This window comes from Ursus arctos, unplaced genomic scaffold (genome assembly GCF_023065955.2).
Source record: "Ursus arctos isolate Adak ecotype North America unplaced genomic scaffold, UrsArc2.0 scaffold_40, whole genome shotgun sequence".
NCBI classification, from domain to species: domain Eukaryota; kingdom Metazoa; phylum Chordata; class Mammalia; order Carnivora; family Ursidae; genus Ursus; species Ursus arctos.
In genome coordinates, this window is record NW_026623057.1 from 1,104,947 (window position 1) to 1,117,014 (window position 12,068).

A 12,068-nucleotide genomic window follows, 5' to 3' on the forward strand; every position below is an offset into this window, starting at 1 on the left:
GTCAAGCAGAGAAAGACAATTATCATATCGTTTCACTCCTATGTGGAATGGAAGGAATAGCATGGAGGACATTAGGAGAAGGAAGGGAAAAGTGAAGGTGGGGAATGAGAGGGGGAGATGAACCATGAGAGACTATTGACACTGGGAAACAAACTGAAGGTTGCAGAAAGGGAGGGGTAGGGGAATGGGTTATCCTGGTGATGGGTATTAAGGAGGGCACGTGTCATAATGAGCACTAGGTGTTATATGCAAACAATGAATCCTGGAACACTACATCAAAAACAAATGAAGTACTGTAGGGTGACTAACATAATTTTAAAAAAAGAGAAAGATATGAAATCCATACAGGAAAACTGTCACTATTTGCAAATGACATGAAATCCCAAAGGATTCCACAAAAAAAAAAAAAAAAAAAAAAAAAAAAAAAAAAAAAACAGAATAAACAAATTCAAGAAAGCTGCAGGATATAAAGTCAATATACAGAGACCTGTTGTCTTTATTTTTTTTCAGATTTTATTTATTTATTTGACAGGAAGAGAAAAAGCACGAGCCGGGGGAGTGTCAGAAAGACGGAGAAGCAGACCCTCGCTAAGCGGGGAGCCCAACACGGGGCTCGATCCCAGAACTCTGGGATCATGACCTGAGCAGAAAGCAGACGCTTCACCTATGGAGCCACCCAGATGACCCAACTTCTTGCATTTCTGTATACTGATGACACACTTTCGCAAAGAGAAATTAAAAAAGCAATGCCATTTACAATTGCATCAAAAAAAAAAATCTAGGAATAAAAGTAACCAAGAATGAGAAAGACATAGTACACTCAACACATGGCAGAAAAGAAATGAAAAACATGTGTGTCGAGGGGGGCAGAATGTATGGGTCAAAGATTTGGAAGGCAACACAAACAAATGGAAGCATACGCCATGCTCCTTAACTGGAAGAGTTAATTATGTGAACATGTCCATCGTACCCAAAGCAATCGACAGATGTGATGAAATCCCCATCTGAATTCCAGTGGCATTATTCGAGGAAATAGAAAACAGTCCTCAAACTTGTATGGAATCACAAAAGACCCCAAATACCCAAAGCAACCTGGAGAAAGAAAGGTGCAGTCAACACACTCCTGGATTTCAAGCTAGATTACAAAGCTGTTGTCATCAAAACAGGACGGTACTGGCAGAAACACAGACACCAGGTCAGCGGAACAGAACAGAAAGCTCAGAAACTTACCCACACGTAGATGACCCTAACTTACGACACAGCAGCAGAAGATATGCCATGAGGGAAGGACTGTGTCTTCAGTGAGCGGTCACAGGCCAACTGGACACTAAATGCAGAAGAATATAACTGGGTCACTTTCTTACACCACACACAAAATTTTTAATGGATGAATGATTTGAACATAAGACCCGAATCCATAAACCTCCAAGAAGACACAGGTACTAAGTCTCTCGACATTGGTTTTGGCAAAGAGTCTTCAGATCGGACACCAAATGCAAAGGCAACAAAAGCAAAAATAAACAAGTGGAACAACATCAAACTGAAATCTTCCACACGGCAAAAGAAACCATCAAAAACTTAAAAGGCCACTGACCCAATAAGAAAAAAATATCTGCGAATCATATGTGTGAGAAGAGGCTAATATCCAAAATGCACACAACACTCATACAAATCAAAACAAAAAAAAAAACTGTATAAAAAATGGGGTGAATATGTGAATAGATACTGTCCAAAGATGGCACACAGGTGCCAACAGACAGAAAAAGTTGTTCGACATCACTAATCATCGTCAGGGAAACATCAGTCAAACCCACAATCGGCTATCCCCTCACAACTGTTGGAACAGCAATTGTCCCAGAGACAGACACCAGGTGGGGTCAAGGGTGTGCAGACGAGGAGACACTGTGCGCTGTTGGTGGGAATGGAAATTGGTGCAGCCACTGTGACAAACGGTATGGAGGTTCCTGAAAAAATAAATACAACTACCGCATGACCCAGTAATGGCTCTACTGAGTATTGATTTGGAGAACACAAAAATACTGCCTCAAAAAGACAGATGCACTCCCACGTTCACTGCAGCATTATTCACAATAACCAGACATGGAAACACAGACCTTGGGGGCCTTATGCCAAGTAACTCAGACACAGAAAGACAAATACCAGATGCTCTCATGTACATTCCACGTGGAATAAACAAATACTGAACGCATAGATACTGAGAGCAGATTGGTAAGGTGCCAGATTCGGGGATGGGGTGGTAGAAACGGGTGACGGTGGTCCAAGTCTCAATGTTTGAGTGAGAAAATCCGACAGTCATGAAATGTTCTGTCCAGCATGGAGACTAAAACTAACCCCGCAGCATGGGGTATAGGTTTCCCTGCTCTTTGAAAGTACAGGGCTTCTGAGAAACCTTGCACAGCAGAAATGGTGTAAAGAAGGAATGACCATTCATTTACACGGAAAAATTGGACAGTGTGCTCAGACTCCAAGATTCCTTCTCTTTGGCTTTTCTTAGGCCTCAGGACACAAGTTTCTAACGGAGGCCCAGCATAAATGAAGATAAAGCACAGCAGAGGCTCACAGACACAATTCAAAGTGCTGGTGGCTGGATGCGGAGAGCGGTTCCCAGCGGAAGGAGCTGGTTGGGGTGCACGCCGCCTCTGTCGTGCTTCTCCCCAAAACAGATGCTGAACGCGATTCTCACTGTTCACCTTTTTTCATAAGAGGGAAATCCTCTTTAGGTCTCTTCCTCTCACTGAAGCTGGGTAATAACGTAGTTCTTTCAAGAAAGCCAAGTGTCTTACTGTGAACGTTTAAAAGCTGGGGGATACTTGTACTTGAGCATTGCTGAGGGAGGAGATGTGAAAGGTTCTCCCAGACACAAACCTCAGCAGATCCACCGGGAAAGGCACCTTCCTCAGCATGCGGAACACGGACTACCTCCTTACCCCAGAAACCCTCTCCTTCCCCTCGATCAGGACAACCCACAACAGCTGGGAGTTACCCCAATTCCTCCGTTCTCCTGCTCCTAATATCTAACTCATCAGCAAATCCTGTGAGCTCCATCTTCAAAATGGACCCAGAATAGGTCTAACCACTCCATCCAAGGCCACCTGTCTGGTCCACAGTGCCTGAGTTCCTGGAAAAGCTTCGTCATTGACCTGCCTTGCCATCTTCAACCCTCTGTCATCTGTTCTCAACGCTGTAGCCACGATGGCCTAGTGAAACAGGGTCTCATGGGGTTATAGCCCTGGAATGGCTTTCTGTCGCCCTCTGTCACCTCCCTGAGGTCATGTCCTAAGCTGTCCCCTGTGGCCACAGGGCCTTCTTGCTGCTCCTGGACATATCTGGAATTCTCCTGCCCCAGAGCCTTTGCACATGCTTTCCCTTCTGTTTAGAATGCTCTTGATGTGTTCTCACTCGCCTTCTGAGAAGTCTGAATTGGAGTGACAGGGACAGAAGGTGAGGCTGTGTGTGTTGGGTGAGGCTGGTGGCCCAGAAAAAGGTTTTCTGCCAGCTCTCCACCTGTGCCTCACTTGTCCTCAGCCAGGAACTTGCACACAGCCCTCACCTGTCACAACTCTCACACAGGAGACCCACAGCCACCCCTGGAGCCCACCCTGCCCACACCCTGCTGCAGAATGCATTCAGCTCTCCTCTGGGACCCCTGTCAGCTTTACCCAGACCTGGAACTCCCCCGTCTCCTGCAAAGCTCCCGGATTCCCCCTCTTCTTGCAAAATCACACTGGCGCAAGGCTTTCATGAGAAAGCTATAATGCCAACTAATGAAAGGTTCACACCTACTTTCCCCTTCTGTTGCCTTTCTCTCCTTCTGTCCTACCTGTGCAAACTGTAACATATCAGTGGAACATGAACATGCTCTGAGATCTGAATCTTTCATTGCAGCTTTCTGAGGACTCCTTATGTGATAAGAAACTAGTGTATCTTACAACAGGGTGTTTTACAACTATCATCTATAGAACAGTACAGCCCAAATCACTACAATTTTACCTCACTCTTCATGAAGCAGAACACTTTTTCCTTTCTTCTTTTACTTAAATTCCAGTTAGTTCACATGCCATGGAATATTCGCTTCAGGGGTAGGATTTAGTGATTCCTCACCTGCATACAGTACCCAGTGCTCATCACAAGCGCCCTCCTTAATACCCCTCACCCATTTAACTCTTCCCCCCACGCCCCTGTCCTGCAGCAACACTCAGTTTGTTCTCCAAGGTTGAGTCTATTTCCTTGTTTGCCTTTCTCATCACCCCTCAACTCTGTTCATCTGTTTTCTTTCTGAAATTCCACAAGCGTGAGAGCATAGGATATTTGTCTTTCCTCACTAATTTTGTTTAGCTTAATACACTCTAGATCCATCCACATCCTTGCAAATGGTAAGATTTCATTCTTTTTGAAACTGGGTCATATTCCCATATATATATATATGTGTATATATATATGTATATATACATATATACATATATATATATGTGTGTATATATATATATATACACATATATACATATATACATATATTTACGTATCCCACATCTGCTTTATCCATTCATCAGTGCATGGACTTTGGGATTCTCTCCATAGTTTGGCTACTGTGGACATTGTTGCTATAAACATCATGGTGCATGTACCCCCTTCGAATGTGCATTTTTGTATCTTTTGGGTAAGCACCTAGGAGAGCAATTGCTGGATCATGTGGTTGTTCAATGCTTAACTTTTCGAGGAACCCCCACACTGTTTCCCAGACTGTCTGCACCACTCTGCATTCCCACCAACAGGATGGGAGGGTTCCCCTTTAAGCAGAACATTATCTGCTGGCAATTTCATAAGAGGAAACAAAACCTCTGCGAGATGCACCCAGGGTCAGGCAAGCAGTTGCAGAATTCACCCCAAGGCTCCTGACGCCAAGCCCCTTGAAGCCACCAGCATGCCACTATCCAAAAGAATTCCCAGACTCTCCTTCTGACTCCACCACCAAAGAAACTACAGACAGAATATGGCACCTCAAAATATCGAGATAATAGTAAAACTAGACAGTCAAGCTCAACTTTTAAACAGGAACAGGCCCATTTGGATAATTTTGAATTTTCCCTCCACCCTAATTTTAACTCTTCTGATGAATAAACTAATCAATGATGAAACATCACCTTTGTCAAATGACATCATCCAACTCTGTATCAGATGAAAAAAAGCCATCTAACTCTAGATGCTGGCCACTCAACCATATCTTAGGCCCAATTGAATAAACATTGTTAGATGAAGGAACAAATTAGATGTTACAAACAGGCACAGAGTGAATCTCACCTTCCCTTTCTAATAAAAGAGGGTTCCTAGGAAACAGATAGTCAAAATACATTTGTAAGCAATAAATGGACAGAGAAATTGTGATCCCCTGCAAAGTTCTACCTGCAGGGAAACTAAGTAATTCTTGCACCAAACCCAGAATGCTGACAGCTACTTCAATTTTACTTTGTGGCTCAACTAGAGAAAAGAGAAAAGCCCAGGAGGTTTTGGGATAATGAGAGGTTTTACCTCCAGTCCTGACATAGATAGGACATTATGCCAAAATAGCTGTGTTTTCTCTGAACACTGGCGTCCTGTGACAAGCTGCCTCCCTGACTCAGATGCTGACGTTCAAAACCTCGGGTCTCATGGAGCCAGAGCAGAGAAGTGCTGTCAGCTGGGGAGAAGAAGGCACCTCTGACCTAAAGCCTGCACACCTGCTTCGGTTTCTGGACGAAGGGGCAACACATACTTGTTGTTTAGCAGTAATTATCTTCATTCTCAATAGACCAATGACCTTGCCTTTTCTGGAAAGCAGACTTACTCTTCTAAAGAAACCCTCAATTCGTCTATTCCCAATGCAACTAGAGTGGGGTCTGGTTTACGCCCGCCTCCAGGCCCCCACCTGGAGGATTTTCCTGCATGATTCTAACAGCCAATTACCACTAACTCGGGGGCACACGGGGCATAATGCTGAAGTTGGGGGATGGCTCTGGGGCTTGCTACTGCCACACCTGTGCCTGGGGGACCAGGGCACACCCTGCTGAACTCGGGGTACTGCTCAAGATGCATCACCTGCACTGTGTCAGAGAACCGGGGGACACCCCACTGAAGGTGGGGATTCTGTGAGGTCCTTACCCGCACTCTTCCCGGGGAACAGGGGAAACCCTGAAATTCTGCAACCCATCCCACAAAAGCTCAGGTGAGTGGGCGCCCTGGAGTTCACGGGTATGGGGAATAAGGCCAGTTGAGGACATGGGGCGGAAGAGACTTTAAAGGGAAAAAGAAAACTCACCTGAGTCCCCACAATGAACCCTCTCCACGTGCCCTTCCAGAACCCTGCCTCCCACCTGGGGCGCACCCTACCCCCCGACCCCCACCCCGGGGCATGCTGCTCACTCACCAGCCCGGACCTCCGCAGGGCAACTCTCTCTCTCCCAGTGCCCCTTCTTCTGCCCCAGGTCTGCAACCCGCTGCAACTCTGGGACCGCCCACAGAGACGTAGCTCCACCCCCAAGCGGTGATTGGTCGGGGAGGGTGGTGCCCTAGCCCCTTGGATGCCGGGCAACCCGCCCTCAAGCCCCTGGAACCCTGAAAGTGCAGGGGGTCCAAGAGGCGCCTCCTCTACTCAACACCCAGCACAGGCATGGGTGGGGTCGTGGGCCGGGCTCCCCCCACACACCTGGCCCCTTCCAGGGACCCCCCTCTAGCTGCAGACCACCCTCAGCGTCCTGCCCCTTCCCTTTCTGCACCAGCCCTCCCTGCTGGGGTGTGCCTGGTTCTGGGCAAGGTCAGTGGCTCTCAGACCCTCCAAGGCTTGGGCTTTAGGACATGCAATGATTTCATGCATTTTCAGTATGTACATGTCAGTATGACTTTAATCTTATGGGAGCCAAAGAGGTTCTTTATTTTTTCTTATCTTCATGTTGGCATTTTTGGTTATTGTTTTCTTCTCGAAACAGATGTACAACATGTGCTTGGGGCAGAAATAGGGCCCATGCTTTGAGGTTTTGCCCAGTCATTTTGAGCCGGGTAAAATGTTAAAGGATAGCTTCCCTGGGAGCCCAGGATCAGGGCCCACAGATGATATAAGATAAACATTACTTTTATCATTATAATTGCTCCTAAATGGAGGAATTTGAGACAAAAGCACCTTTCACAAGAGTACCAAGAAATCAAAATGATGCCCACAGAAGGCTACCTGCTCCATGGTCAGCACAGGTAACAGAAGTGTTCACAGTCTCTGGACTCCTGCCCTTCTCCTGCCCAAATCTCTGAAGCACACAGACCACTTAAAATCAGAATTGTAGAACTGCTAGACACCTTAGAGATGTCTGGCACCATTCCCTTGGACTGCAGTATAAAACACAGTAGCTCGTTGTCACAAACTAATTTCAACATGAAGTGCCCCCTGGATGCACTAAGTTCTTTCTCTGCAAATGTTGACTAATGTAAGTCACAGTCATACCAGTTAAACACTACGATGGCTGGGAAGTCATCGTCGGTAAGGGAATATTTTAGCCATGTTTATAAGCATTGGCTCACTTTGTAGAAGAGGCTGAGCTGAGTGTTTTTAAATACTATTTCAGGTACAAGAGAGGAGTTAAGATGGCGGAGGAGTAGGGGACCCCTTTTTCACAGGTCCCCTGAGTCGAGCTGGATAGGTACCAGACCAGCCTAAACAACCACGGAATCAGCCTGAGACGCAGGAAGATACATCTGGATCTCTACAAATGAACATCTCCAGCGCTGAGTATTGAGGTACGAAGCGGGGAGCCGTGAAACCGGGCACAGATATCGGAAGATAAACGGAAGGGGGAGGGAGCCGCCGCGTTCGGGCGCCGGGAAGCGGCAGCCACCTGGGGGGGGGGGGGGAGCGGGCGGACTCACAGAGGGCACCCGCGAGAGAGCGGACTGAGACCGGTGAGCCGGGAGCGCGCGCCACCAGGCATCTCGCGGAACCCGGGAATCCCGTGTGCTCACGGGATCCAGACTGAGACCGGGAGCTCCCGGAGCGCATGCGGGGCAGCTGGCAGCTGGCAGGCCACCTGCACGGGGGAGCGGGCGGACTCACGGTCGGCACCCGCGAAACAGCAGACTGAGACCCTGAACCGGGTGCGCGCGCCACCAGGCTTCTCACGGAATTCCTGAATCCCGGTGTGCTCACGGGATCCAGACTGAGACCAGGAGCTTCTGGAGCACGCGCAGGGCGGCTGCCGGTTGGCGGGCCACCTGCACGGGGGAGCGGGCGGACTCACGGTCGGCACCCACGAAACAGCAGACTGAGACCCTGAACCGGGTGCGCGCGCCACCAGGCTTCTCACGGAACTCCGGAATCCTGGTGTGCTCACGGGATCCAGACTGAGACCAGGAGATCCGGGAGCGCGCGGGGGGGGGGGGGGGGGGGGCGGCGGCTGGCGGCTGGCAGCATTAGAAACACAAAGGACAGAGACGCGCCTGCCCTGGAAGTGAGGGCAGGGACGCCGGGTGTGGGGCGCACATCCCGGGACGCTACAGGGTTGAGCAGCACCAACAGTAACGGAGTTAAAGTGGCCAGAACATCGGTGGAGAATGGGCCGCAATCCCTCTGTTCTGTGACAATTCAGCCTCTGCTGCTCTGACTCTCAGAAGAGGCACAGCAGACCGCCAGAGAAAGCCGCCAGGGAACAAAAGCCTGGAAATACCGGCTCACAGCGTGCCCACCGCCATCCCCCCTCGCAGGGGACACGGAAACTCTACCCAAACAGGGTTGCCTGAGTATGGGCCTGGCAAAATACAAACCCTTAACAATAGAGAACAAACGGATGGTTACCAGAGAGGAGGAGGTGCATAGAGGGATGAGTGAAATAGATGAAGCGGATTAAGAGGACACTTTTCTGGATGACCACTGAGTAATATATAGAATTACTGAATCACTCTCTTGTACACCTGAAACGAATGTAACACTGTATGTTAGCTCTACTGGAATTAAAATAAATTTTTTAAAAAGATTTTTCTTTCAGGAACCTCTTTGAAAAAGCTTTTCCTCTGCAATGTGCACAAGCCCTACTTGGGAGGATTCACTCTACAATAATTATTCACTCTATGCCTCGAATTCAGATTTCACTGAGTTCTTACTGTGGATCCCAGCCCACGGGAGCCATGGTCCTTTTCTGTCCAGGCTCAGCACCTATGCCTTCAAGATTGGAAGTAGAGACACATGTCACTTCACAGTCCAGAAAGCTATTATTGTTTCTGTTTCAGTGTGAGAGAGTCACAGACTTTGGGACAGGTTTCAGAGCAGGTTTATTATGGATCCTGGATCTCTACTTCAATGTTCATTACCTGGATCCATTTGGCTAATAGGTTCCCTGTGGATGGACTTGCTTCCAAGCACATACATGGAAGATGCAAAGGTGAGTGGGCTTGGTGCGGGACAGGAAGAAGACCAAAATCAGACAAGGGTCCGACCCCTCCCCTGATCCAGGAACTGCTACAGGAGAGGGTATGGGAGGTAGAATCCATGCGAAACTCCAAGGTCACCAGCTGAACACAGGAGGCATAGGTCAAGGGATCCGGAGATGCAGGGGTTGAAGGCTGCTCTGAGCTACCTCTGGGAGGAAGGGAGGGAAGGAATGGGGAGACACTGCCTGCCCCTGGCCTATGCCAGCTGCCCACCGCTCCGACACGCATCCGTCTACACAGCTGACACACAGCCTGGGCTCAGGATGGGCTGGCTCGGGTCCCTCAATCCTCAGTGGGACAGCTGGCCCCAGGGCTCAGAGACAGGCTGAGGGAGATGAGAGGGAAAGCTGCCCCACCCACGTCATCCCCTCCTTGAGCAGACAGCCCTTCAGAACTGCTAAAAAAAACAAAACAAAAAAAAAAAAACCACTAACGGCGTTGAAAGACATGCCATGGATGAACTAAGGCATAGAGATATGTAAAATAACATCCACTTTTAAGTTCAGAGCTGTCATCTCAGGAAGTGGGGAGAGCTTCCCTGAAGAAGACTGAGGGGAGGGCAGGCCATGCTGAAAAGGGAGACATGGCTCTCCTGATTGGGGACCTGCAGCCTCCTTCCAGGGCAGGACATCATCCTCGCATCACACGAGATCCATGGAAGTGTTCCATCAGGGCCAGATATTTGTCTGGAGAAGGCTACCCTGGCATCGGACTGCACAGGGCACCAGGGACGAGGGCCAGATGGAGGACGGACAATACCCCGGAGGCCATGGGGCAAGAGCAGAGGCACACGACCTTGAAGATGATGATGAAAAGCAGGAGGTGGCAGCATGGAGCCGGCCCGAAAGTGCCATGGGAGCAGTGCCCACAGCTACACTGACTGGGGGCCTTCTGTGCCAGGAGTGGCTGACTTCAGTGGGCTCCAGACTAGTCCTGACCACAAGTCTAGGAAGTGTGCACCACCCCCGGCCTCCTCTCCCCTTGCAGCTGCTAGGAATCACGGTCACAGACCCTGGTCAGCTTTTGTGGAAACCAAGCAGTGGCTCCCCCGCGTGCTGCACCTCTGGTGGTGGTCCAGTGCGACCCTCGTGCCTGGCCAGACACTGATGTCTACCTGTCTCCACACAAATCCACAGACAGGAGGGTGTCCCTGAATTCCACAGCACCTGATGAAACAGATCCACGGAACCCAACACCCAGTGGGTCACTCGGGACCTCACCTATGAGGTCATGGAGCTCACCATACCCTATTTCCGTCACTTCCCACAGAAAGCCTGGTTCTGATCCCCCACAATACCATACATCCTGGTTGCTGACCTGGGGTCATGCCATGAACCCACATGGCACCTTTCTTTTAGAGAAGCCTATGCCTACACCTCCTAGAAAATATTTCTAATGAAGTACAAGCCCATCAGGACTACGGTGTGAACGGTAGCACACAGCCTGCATGGTAGTAGTCAGTAATTCTAACAAGGATTAACCCCACCCCCCGTCTCACAAAACCTTCCTCCGTCCCCACGGAACTCATGGTCTGCCCTCAGAAAACCCTCCAGGAAACAAACCTTTCATCTGAATGCTCTCTTCACCTTCTGCTACAAATCTTGTCCAACCACAATGATATGAAACTAGAAATCAGTCTCAAGAACAAAACGGGACAGTCAAAAACAGGTGGAGATTGGGGGGCCTGGGTGGCTCAGTCATTAACGATCTGCCTTCAGCTCAGGTCGTGATCCCAGGAGCCTGGGATCTAGCCCCGAATCAGGCTCCTTGCTCAGTGGGAAGCCCGCTTCTCCCTCTCCCACCCCCCTGCTTGCGTTCCCTCTCTCGCTGTCTCACTCTCTGCCAGATACTTAAATAATCTTAAAAACATATGTGGAGATTTAACAACATGCTACTGAACAACCAACAGTCAAAGAAGAAATCAAAAAAATTTTTAGAAATACCTTGACACTGATGAAAAAGACAACCTACAAAAACTTATGGGATGCAGCAAAAGTAGCTCTACGGGGGGGACGTTCATAGAAATTCAAGTCTTCATCAATCCATGAGAATGCTCTCCAATAAACAGCCTGATTTCTGTGGTAAAGAAGTAGAAAAAAAAAAACAGCAAACAAAGCCCCAAATTAGTAGAAATAAGGAAATAACAAAAAGGAATGCATAAATAAATCCAACAGAGACTAAAAAGACAAAAAAAAACACACACACACACACACACACACACAATGAAAATGAGAGCTGCCTTTTTTGGAAAGATAAACAAAACTGACAAACTTAGCTAGACTCACCAAGAGAGACAGAGGACTCGAATGCAATCAGGAAAGAAAGATAATGGATTCCTGTCTCATATCAAAATCAAAAGAACTCTTCAACCTTGGACACAACAACTTCTTGCAAGCCACGTCTCTAAAGGCAAAGGAAATAAAAGCAAAAATGAACTATTGGCACTTCATCAAGATAAAAAGTTTCTGCACGGCAAAGCAAACGATCAACAAAACAAAAAGGCAACCTATGGAATCGAAGAAGATATCTGCAAATGATATTACAGATAAAGGGCCGGTATCCAAGATCTATAAAGAACTCCTCAAACTCGACACCCAAAAAATGGG

General features: G+C 48.3%; 1 long non-coding RNA gene across 1 annotated transcript; it reads right to left on the bottom strand.

Annotated features, from left to right (window-relative positions):
* Positions 1-1,020: 1,020 nt before the first annotated feature.
* LOC130542703 (uncharacterized) lies at positions 1,021-11,865 on the bottom strand. The gene is made up of 3 exons (XR_008957418.1): positions 11,748-11,865; positions 11,406-11,538; positions 1,021-1,327 (listed from the first exon to the last, which is right to left on the bottom strand). It is a non-coding gene; the product is annotated as an uncharacterized LOC130542703 (long non-coding RNA).
* Positions 11,866-12,068: the final 203 nt, after the last annotated feature.